Source organism: Myotis myotis, unplaced genomic scaffold (genome assembly GCF_014108235.1).
Source record: "Myotis myotis isolate mMyoMyo1 unplaced genomic scaffold, mMyoMyo1.p scaffold_m19_p_3, whole genome shotgun sequence".
NCBI classification, from domain to species: Eukaryota; Metazoa; Chordata; class Mammalia; order Chiroptera; family Vespertilionidae; genus Myotis; species Myotis myotis.
In genome coordinates, this window is record NW_023416335.1 from 23,907,951 (window position 1) to 23,919,027 (window position 11,077).

The window sequence follows — 11,077 nt, forward strand, 5'->3', positions numbered from 1 at the left end:
TTTTAAAGTCTTGTTCTAAGGCTGTGGCTCAAACTCCAGTGGAGTGGATTTCTGCCTAGAGATAACTACTCTTGAGGATTCGAATGACCTTTCTTTAGATGAGGAAATCCCAGGGAAAGGAAAAGAGGTAATATAAATAACAAATAAGCCTTCTACTCATACTTCGCCCTTTTATTATTCTGTGTATCCTTGACATTGCCAGTGAGTGATGTTAAATATAACTATGCTTAAAGCTAGGAAACATTTTAAAGTATATTGCTCCTTAACTCTTTAAATCTTCAGATAAAAATTTACTTTTAGAAAGTTTCACTTTTCAAACTTCTCTAGGACCTAATAAAGTGTGAATGATACTTTGTATTCATTTAAGCCCTTACTACTAGATTTCTCTATGTACAAATTTATAAGAAATTATGAAAAACTTGCCCTGACTGGTTTGACTCAGTGGATAGAGCATCAGCCTGCGGACTGAAGGGTCCCAGGTTCGATTCCAGTCAAGGGCATGTACCTTGGTTGCGGGCACATCCCCAGTAGCGGGTATGCAGGAGGCAACTGATCGATGTTTCTAACTCTCTATCGCTCTCCCTTCCTCTCTGTAAAAAATCAATAAAATGTATTTAAAAAAAAAAAAAGAAAGAAAAACATACTTGTCACTCATTTAGCATCTAAAATGAACTCGTCTTGTGATCTAGTCACCAGAGACTATTTTATAGTACAGATAATTTAAATAAGCCAAGTGACCCCCATCCTCACTGGGCTTGGTTGGAGGATAAACATCAATAGATATGCCCATTACACAGTGACCAACTTTAATCTGCAAACGTGTAAACTGGAGTGTTTCATTCTTCCACAAGACCTGGAGTACATGATTTAATAATATTACTCCACAGTCCTCAAAACTTGGAAATGTGGAGAAGATAGAAAATGTCTGATTAATGTCTTATTTGCCATGAATTGTGAATGCCAAAATGTAGGTTCAGGACCACCTAAGTTCTAGGGCATTTTAGGAATGAAGTGATACGTGTATTTTGCTCCAGAATGAGTAAACACAATTACAAGACCAACATAAAGGTTGTATTGTACAACAAAGGTTGCTGTATTGTACCCTAAGTTCTTTCCATATACCTCAAATGGTGCAAATGTGAAGTTCTGTGGAATTCTGCTTAAAAGTAGGAAGCCCTGTAAGAGCTTAATATCTACATTAAAAGTGCATGATGCAGGATGTGGATGATGTGTTACTGAGTTGTACACTTGAAAACTTTATGGTTTTATTAAAATGCTACCCCAATAAATTCAATTTTTTAAAAAAGGCTTAAAACTTTTTTCAAGCCTCCATTTTGCGTAGAGAAATAATTTTATAAATCAGGCACAACCAAAGATTTTTGGTTAAGTGTCATTGTCAAGTTAAAACAACTTTATGCCAGCAGAATTTTCCGATTTTTAAAAACAATGTCTGAGCAATATAAGTATTGACCTTGTCAGAACTTATTTAACTTTGTGCTGTCACTTTCTACCTTGGTAGTGAAATCTTTCATCTTCACATTAACAAATCACCTTGTCTTTTAAATTTTTTCTTTTTGTTTCACTTAGAGTTCTTAAAAAGAAAAAAAAAAGTGGAAGGGAAGCTAAGGATTGACCTATTGGTTGCCAGATGTTTGTTTGTTTGTTTTTAATCTTCACCGGAGGATATGTTTATTGATTTGAGAGAGAAAGAGAAACAAACATTGATCTGTTGCTTCTGGTATGCGCCCTGACCAGGGACCAAACCCGAAACCCAGGTATCGCCCTGATAGGAGTCAAACAAACACAGCCCCTTTTGCTCCAACCAACTGAGCCACCCCGCCAGGGCTCCGGATCTGTTGTTGATCCTGATGTTCCTGTTCATGTATCTATTCTCCTACCTCATTTTCACAGACCAGCTTATTGCCAGGAAATGAACATAATAGTTTGTTTTCAAAATGTTTCAGCTATTAGTCTTCTGGGAACAACCAAGTGCCAAACAACATAACCAGCAGGTCGGGTCCTGTGATTGTACCAGGACTCAAACGTAGATGCAATGTAGCGTTTTCTCACCAATTAAAGAACGGGCGTGCACAACTTTTGCACATCTTTGTACATCTCCTACAAAGTACAAATGTTTTGTTTAGTCCATTTTCTCATTTAGATGTTGGAAGGTTTATGTGCTTGAAAAGCAACATTAGTGTAGCTATTACTGTCTAATGTTAAAACAAAGTGTGCTTCAGTTAAACAATTGGGAAAGGAAAGGCCCAGAAGCGTGTTTGGGGCATTTTTAATATTGCAGACAGAGATCTGTGCTTAATGTCTAATGATATGGAGGGACTACTTCAGTATAGTAGTAGTCTGGTTACATGTTATAAGTAATCAGAATTCTCAACAGCAACCATACTGACAACCAATATGGTACCTTTCTCCAGAGGGGGGTTTTGATCATAACAAAACTGGGCATTTTAATTCCTGAATTGGGATTGTGTTTTGTGACTTAAAGAGAACATAGAACTTTCTTTTTTTCAAACAAAGAATGACAAGAGTAATCGTGAACCTTCCTCAGTTTTCATTCCAGTACAGGGGAAGAATTATACTCAGTAAGTACATGTAAAAATGGACAAAAATAAAGTTACCTCATGATTGCATTCCATGAGTTATCCTAGTTGATGATATACATACGCACATATATACACAATTCATGTATTATTGACATACATTTGTGGTAAGATACATAAACATGCCTGGGAACAATGAACACCAAATGGTGGTTGCCTGTAAAGGGGGAAAGGAATGAAGTCAGAAAGAGGTGCACAGCAACAGAGCTAGAGTGAATAAATGGCTTAGTATTATAATTGAAATGCCCCCCAAATTTTATTAAAAAAACAACCACATGTGTTTGTCAATAAAAATAACCATATCTAAATATGATGCACATCACTTAATATCTCTGGTATCATGACAAGCATTGATAATTTGGACACAATTCCCACCACACCCTGGGATCTCACAAAGCTCTCTATTTCCAATTTCCTCTAAGCCTTCAGGCCTATTCATCTAGTTGGTCTCATTGATTGTTCTCATTATACAAAAAAGGGTGGGGGGAGTGAAAAATGTGGACAAATGGCTTTTCCTGCTTACAGGTATGTGAGTAGACCTTTAAAATCCTATATAATAAAAACCTAATATGCTAAGTGTGTGGTCGTCAGGTCAACCATTCAACCAATCAAAGCATAATATGCTAATGATATGCTAAAGCTGTTCAACCACTCGCTATGATGTGCACTGACCACCAGGGGGGCAGACAGTTGACTGGTTGACCAGTCTCTATGACATGAACTGTCCACCAGGGGGCCGATGCTCTGACCCATAGGTTAGCTTGCTGCTGGGGTTTGGCTGATCAGGACTGAGCAAGATGGGCTGGACATGCCCTGGAGCCCTCCTGAGGTGCCTCCCCAGCTGGCAAACCTGCGGCCCTCCCTGGCCCTGATCATGCACCCGTGGGGTCCCTCAGCCTGGCCTGTGCCCTCTCGCAATCCAGGCTGAGCCCCCCCCCCCCAAGTGCACAGATTTCATGCACTGGGCCTCTAGTAAATGAATAAACTTCCAGCCTAGAAGCAGCCCATAACCAAGGGTAAATAAAGTTCAGGGTCAAGCTGAATTTTTCACTTAGAGTAAACATGCCTAAGATGAAACAAAGCAAGGATGGGTGGGAAACTTATGACCTCATTTCCCCACAAGCAGGGGAAAGTCCAAAGTAATTTCAGCCTTCACAGAGCTCCATGGGTCACATCCAACTCTTACTGATTTCCAACCAGTTAGCAGCTCAGAATGACAGCTGCTCACAGCAAGATCAGCTATGATAGACAAAATGACCCAAGCATCTGGTTCTTGGTCCAAAAAATACCGACAACCCAATTTTGTGACCAGTTTTCAGTATTTCAGCTGAAATATTTCTATAACTGAAAAGAACATAAACTGATAAACCTAGTAGTTTCTAACACTTTGGGATCCTCTAAAGATGGAATTATTATAAACAGTAAAATAACCAGGTAATGTCATGTGACATGGAATATAATTAATCATCCCATTCTTTAGCCTTCTGCTAGAGGGTGAATATTAATGTCAATTAATATGTTTGGTTTCACCAGTGAGAAACCTGTAAGAGGTGTTTGAATGAAGATATCTAGACATACGTAATGCCAGAAGTTCTTAAAATGTCAAAAAGTTTTAAATTTCACATTTTTATATTAATCCAGGCCTCTTGTTATCAAATATTGATACCTCAAGAGTTGTATAATTTATAGATGCATCATGTAGAAATGAAAATAAAATGGTAACAATTATAATATAGTTTCATCTCTGTACTCTAGGGAGTTTTGAACTGAACATTTTATTTTTTAAATATATTTTTATTGATTTCAGAGAGGAAGGGAGATGGAGAGAGAGATAAAAACATCAATGATGAGAGAGAATCTTTGCTTGGCTGCCTCCTGTATGACCCACACTGGGGATCGAGCCCACAACCCGGGCATGTGCCCTGACTGGGAATCGAACCATGACCTCCTGGTTCATAGGTCGATGCTCAAACACTGAGCTATACTGCCGGGTGGAACTTAAAATCTTTAAATAAATCTTACTGTATTGTATATCAGCTCAAGGAAACCATAACCTATATACAGATGAATCTCCATCGTATTCTGAGGGTTGTCCCTACGCAGAAAAATTACTTCAACAAACTTTAGTCTGAAGTGGAATGACTCATTTTAGTAGTTATGTTACATTCTCAAAACATGTCCATATTTATGATCTATTAATACAAAGACAGGTAAGGCATTAAAATGAAAGCAATGAGTAGAATTTTGATACACACTCTTGGGCAAGGCTGACCTTTATTTTTTTCCTGTGACTATAATCAAACCTTTTCCTATAGCTTATATTTTAAAACAAAAGCATGTAGAAATACTTAGTTTGGCCTGGGTTTCTCTTGGACCTAAAGACGACTCCCCAGAGCAAATTACATGGACCCTAATAAACATGAAGACCTGCCCAGAACTTAGACTTGTGCTTTTCATCAGATGGCCATGCAATAAAGGCACAGGAATCTTGATGGAAAGGTCACATTTCTCTTTGACTGTTATCCAGAAAAATCATTTAAAAAATTGTTTTACTTAATGCGCTAAATGCTGTATTGGCCGTAGGTTTTCAGAAGATAAATTTAATTTTTTAAAAAGCAAAATTCCTGGTCACATATTCTGCAATGCGCAAATGAGAGTACAATTTTTGTATCTCCTCTGTGTTTCTTATCCACCTCTCCTGGAACTTACTCATTATTCTTACAAGTGATGTTGCATGTCACTTCCTCAGGGAGGCCCCTATAGAATGAATATTTGTGTTCCCCTCAATTTCATATAGTATTAAAGTCCTAACCTCCTCCCAAGTTGATGGCATTGGGAGGTAGGGCCTTTGGGATGTGATTAATTCATGAGGGTAGGGCTGCCTTCATAAATGGGATTATTGCCCTAGCCAGTTTGGCACAGTGGATAGAGCATTAGCCTGCGAACTGAAAGGTCCCAGGTTCGATTCCAGTCAAGGGCACATGCCCGGGTTGTGGGCTCGATCCCCAGGGGGGTCTTGCAGGAGGCAGCCGATCCATGATTCTCTCTCATCATGGATGTTTCTATCTCTCTCTCCCTCTTCCTTCCTCTCTGAAATCAATAAAAAAAATTTAAAAGTAAATAAATAAATAGGATCATTGCCCTTATAAAAGTGGCCCAGAAAACTCCCTTGTCCCTCCCATCATGTGATGTTAAAGTGGAAAGATGGCCATCTGGGACATGGGCCCACACCGGACACTGACTCCGTCAGCTCCATGCCCTTGGACATCCCAGCCTCCAGAACGAAGAGTAATGAATTTCTGTTGTTTAGCCTGGCCGGAGTGGCTCAGTGGTTGGGTGTGGACCTATAAACCAGGAGGTCACAGTTCTATTCCCAGTCAGGGCACATGTCCGGGAAGTGGGCTTGATCCCCGTGGTGGCCGTGCAGGAGGCAGGCAAGCAATGATTCTCTCTCATCATTGATGTTTCTATCTCTCCCTCTCCCTTTTGCTCTGAAATCAATAAAACATATATTTGAAAAAAAATTTTCTGTTGTTTATAAGTCACCTAATCTATGGTACTTGGTTATAGCAGTACAAAGGGACTAAGACAGATGCCTGCCCCAGCCATTTAAATGCCCTCTCAACCTCAACACTCTGCTATACAGCTTTATTTACCACCACCTGACAAATAATTGGTATTTGTTTATTGTCCATCTCCCATCACAAGGTCTGTGTGCCCTATTCACTGCTTTATCTTTAGCACCTACACAGGGTCTGGCGCTAGATACTCAAATATCACTAGGTACTCAAGAAGTATTTGTTGAATGAAGAAATCAATGTGTGATTATTAGTGTTTTTGCTTGTCTCTCCCTCACTGCACTATAAGTTCTTGAGATAGAAACTATGTCTATTCATGTCTATTTCTAGCACCTAACACAGGATTTAGCTCATAGAAAACATACTCAATACATATTTTTAAAGGAAAAAAAGAGAAAGAAATCAATGTGTGCATGAGCGATAGGCACTCAGATAGATTTGGGGGACACTTCGGGAAACTCACAACCTAATAGGAGAAACAGACATGTTAAAACTGCCATATATGATAAATGTTACATCAGAACAGTAGAGGGTATACTGGTGGCCTAAATAATGGGTAGCATGTTAGGGACAGTTTCCCAGGGGAAGAGTTACTTCGCTGAGTCTTAAAGGATGCATGGGAGCTCATCGGGCGGCTAAAGGGAAAGAGAGAAGCCTGAAAAGAGGAACAGCATGTGCAAAGAAAGGAGACAAAATACCTCACATCCTTAAGTAGTTGGACACGACTGGAGCAGCGTGTAAGGGAGGAAACCCTGTGCTACAAGAAAATCAGCAGCGCTGTTTCAGTCCCTAAAATCACACAGCACCTGATGCCCACCCTACTAGTACTTCTCTCAAGGGAACCTACTCCATCCTCCTTCCCTTCACTGCAGCTGTCCAAGCCTGAGGGCGACGAGGTGCCAGCCTCCAGGGGTTCTGTGTATGTCTGCCAAGGAAAATGTCAGAGTATATAACAGCCGGGCTGGAATGAGAAGGTACTATCTTTGCTTAAGGAGGTGGCAGCCTTTGACAGGTACCAATGCCCCTGCAACCTTATTGGCAAAGTTAAGGCCACGAGGAGAGATGGCATCTCCAGGTCTTTGCCCAGGCTTGGGAAGCCTTTCTTAGAACTGAATTTGAAGCCAGCTGTCTGGGTCAGTTTTCTTTTCAGGAGATGTAAGTACCCCATCATAGCAAGCTGACTCTTTTTAGTTATTTCCAATACGGATTCTGTAGTCATGATAACGAGAAAAAAAACGCATCCTCCTATTAACCGCCTATTTACCATGAGCAGATGAGACACAGTACAGAGGTGGAGGTAGGGTTTCCGTGTCTGTGCCTGAAACTAGGAGCACATTAAGACCAAACTAAGGGAAGGAGAGTCATCCATGCTCCTTCAAGAAAGTGAGTAGAAAAAACAGAGAACATAACATTAAAGCTTTGGACATGCTTTTTTAAGTTAAACAATATGACAAATGCACGCGATTCACTTTTACCTGTTAAAACCTGGAACTGTGATAGCAAAACTTAGATCTGAGAAGTTTACATCTGCATTGGGGACATGTGTGGGTTAATTTAATGTGCTTGAACTCAAGATGGGGTTTGAGAAAAGGATGAGGAGCTAAAGTTTGAAGGGAAAAGGAATTAGGAATATCATGAATTGCCCAGATCTTACATTTGTCAGAGAGATCCAAGTCTGTCCCTGGCCTGCTGAGTTTTTCAGCATCCGGCCACACAAGCAAGTATGAGGTTTTACCACTGGCCAGAAAAATACTTGCAAATTCATTAGGCAATAGTTTTCCTTGTGAGGCTAAAAGGAAATGTTCTAAGAGTACTTTTCTGCCTTCTATAAAAATCCAAACTGCCCTCTTACTTTCCAGTCTTTAGTCCAAATTTTCATTTATTCAGAACAACTGGGGGTTAAACTTTGCTTAAGTGTATACTCCCTAAAACTTAATGCTTTGGTTTCAGGATAGTGAGACCAAAAATGTGATGAAATTCAAAGGAAGGGAACAGTGAGAAACAGCTGTTGACCAAATGAGCAAGGGCAGTGATGATATGAAAGCAATAATGATGATATTACCTTGTATTTCAAAAGCATCTTTCTGCAAAAAGGCTCGCCATTTTGTATGGTTATGTATAGTTTATCTTTCCTCCTTGGTGATGGAAAATAATTAGGTTCATTCTTATTAATGTATATTTCCATAGCTATCCACAAATATTTTGGCTGTTTCTATTTGCTGTGTCTTTAACTGCAATTAATTTCTTCATTGAGCAATATCTGGAAACTAGTGGCCCAGTGCACAAAATTTGTGTGTGGGGGCCGGGGGGAAGGGTGTCCCTCAGCCCAGCCTGCACCCTCACCAATCTGGGACCCCTTGGGGGATGTCCGACTGCCGGTTTAGGCCCGATCCCTGTGGCAGTCGGACATCCCTCACAATCTCGGACTGCTGGCTCCTGACAGCTCACCTGCCTGCCAGCCTGCTTGCCCCCAACTGCCCCCCCAACAGCCTTCTCACCCCCAACTGCCCCCCCCTTGCTTGCCTGCTCACCCCCAACTTCCCCCACCGCCAGCCTGACTACCGCCAATTGCCCTCCCCTCCTGGTCTGATCACCCCTAGCCCCATTCCTGGGTTGCTGGGGCAACCCAGGATGCCAAGCCTTCCTGCCCGCTCTCCTGCTCTCTGGCCAGGCTTGGCTTGGCCCCAGCGACCCAGGAAGCTAAGCCTTTCCAGTCGGCTCCATGGCTCTGGCAGGCGCCTCCATCTTTGTCACATCAATTTGTGTATTCCCTCTGTATTGGCTGTGGGTGCTGCCATCTTTATTGCAAAGTGACAGTTAATTCGCATATTACTCTTTTATTAGATAGGATTGCACTGTCTTTTCACTTTCTTCAAATGCATAGGGTCCTACTTTCTATGTCCTCTTCAACTTGGAGCGGTAACTTTCCTTTCCCTATGTTTGTAGCTTCACATTTTACTTGTCTGAATCCATGTTAGCAGGTTCACTTTGCTCTTTTAATCATCACAACTTGCCTGCAAATGCTGTCCTGCAGTTTCATTTATCACCATTGAACTTCATCATCCTGCTATCATGATGTATGGACTTCTCTTTTTTATGGGACTATTTTAATGAATGTCATTCCACTTGTATGGTTGTGTAATTATTTTTAAAACGTCTTGACCGGTGGGTGCACATCCGTCAGGTGTTCCTGATTTTTCTCTTCATTCTACATAATGTAACTTACAACCTAGTTCCCCGTCACCACCACCACCTTTCTGAACTTTATAGTGCCATTTGCCCAATAGTTTCACTACAAGTTTGTGCGGCTTCCCCAGGAAGCTCGATGTATTCTTTCTGGATGTCTCCTGAAGGCCTCCTTCTTTACATAGCAGAACTCTTTCTCTGCAAACTCATTTTACTCTGAAGTGGTTGTGTCTGATGAGTGTTAGTTGAAATCAAAGATCTTAGAAGCGAAAGCTCTCTTCCCCCCAATTTTTGATCTATCCCTTTGCCTTCAGGAAGACACATGTTCTCACTTACCAGGCAGTGCAACTGAAGCCCCGAGAAGTGACTTGTTTAAGGTCACACCTCTGTGAAGTAAGCAAGCAGAAGCTGGGCTCCACCTCCCCGAGAGAGTTGCAGTGGGAGGCTGGAGAAGGCAGTTAGCAAGGGAAGTCTCTGAGTAAGTAAACTAGGAGAAATTATTGGTACTTGGACTCAAATCTAAACCCCTTAAGGAATACTAATAAAGACCATTGGCAAGCTAGGTAGTGAGAACTATGGAAGAACGGGACTGTGCTCAAACATAGCCCAGTGGTCTAATGTTCCAGCTACCTAATGCTGCAGAACAAAGCACCCCAAAACTTAGGGGCTTCAAACAATATTTTCCTCACAAATCTGCAGTCTGGGTAGAATTCTGCAGGGACAGCTCTACTTCCTCCAAGTTAGCTGGGATAACTCAGAACCTGAGTTAGAATCGTCTAAAGCAGTGGTTCTCAACCTTCCAAATGCCGCGACCCTTTAATACAGTTCCTCATGTTGTGGTGACCCCCAACCACAAAATTATTTTCGTTGCTACTTCATCACTGTAATGTTGCTACTGTTATGAATCGTAATGTAAATATCTGATATGCGGGATGTATTTTCATTGTTACAAATTGAACATAATTAAAGCATAGTGATTAATCACAAAAACAATATGTAATTATATATGTGTTTTCGGATGGTCTTTGACGACTCCTGTGAAAGGGTCGTTCGACCCACAGGTTGAGAACCGCTGGTCTAAAGGCTCCTTGAACTCAGACACCTGGGGGACAGAACAGCTAGGGCTGCTGGGCTCCTTGGACATCGCTCTCTATCTTACAAACTGGTGCCCACCCTTCTCAGGTCTGGGCGAAGCCTGAGAATCTGCACTCCTCACAGGTTCCCAATGCTCTTGCTGGTGGGCTGGTGCTGCGCTTTAAGAACCAAAGGCTTTTAGTTCTGAAAGTAGTGGCCATAGCTGAAGCCCCGGCAGACGAAGGAACCAAAGGGACCCAAGAGCAGTGGGTGGAGAGGATGACCCAAGAGGTGAAGTGGCCTGATTTTAACAGGCCCAGTTCCCTGTTCAAACCGCCACCAGAGGTGAGGGGGTTGAGCGGGCGTGGAAGGCAGACACCACCGTGTCTCCTTACCCGCGGTGGTGAGCGCCCCCTGCCGACCATCACCAGGTGGTGCCACCCGGGATACACAGAAGTGCTGCCGGCCGAGGTGGGCGGGGCTAAGCCGGACCAGCCTGCCGCGTCCACGTGAGGTTGGGACACGCCCCAGACGCACAGCCTCACCCCGTGGGCGGGGCCACCGGGACGCCGGGTCAGCGATTGGTCAGCGCCGCCCGTGCGCGGTGACGTTTGCCCGGGC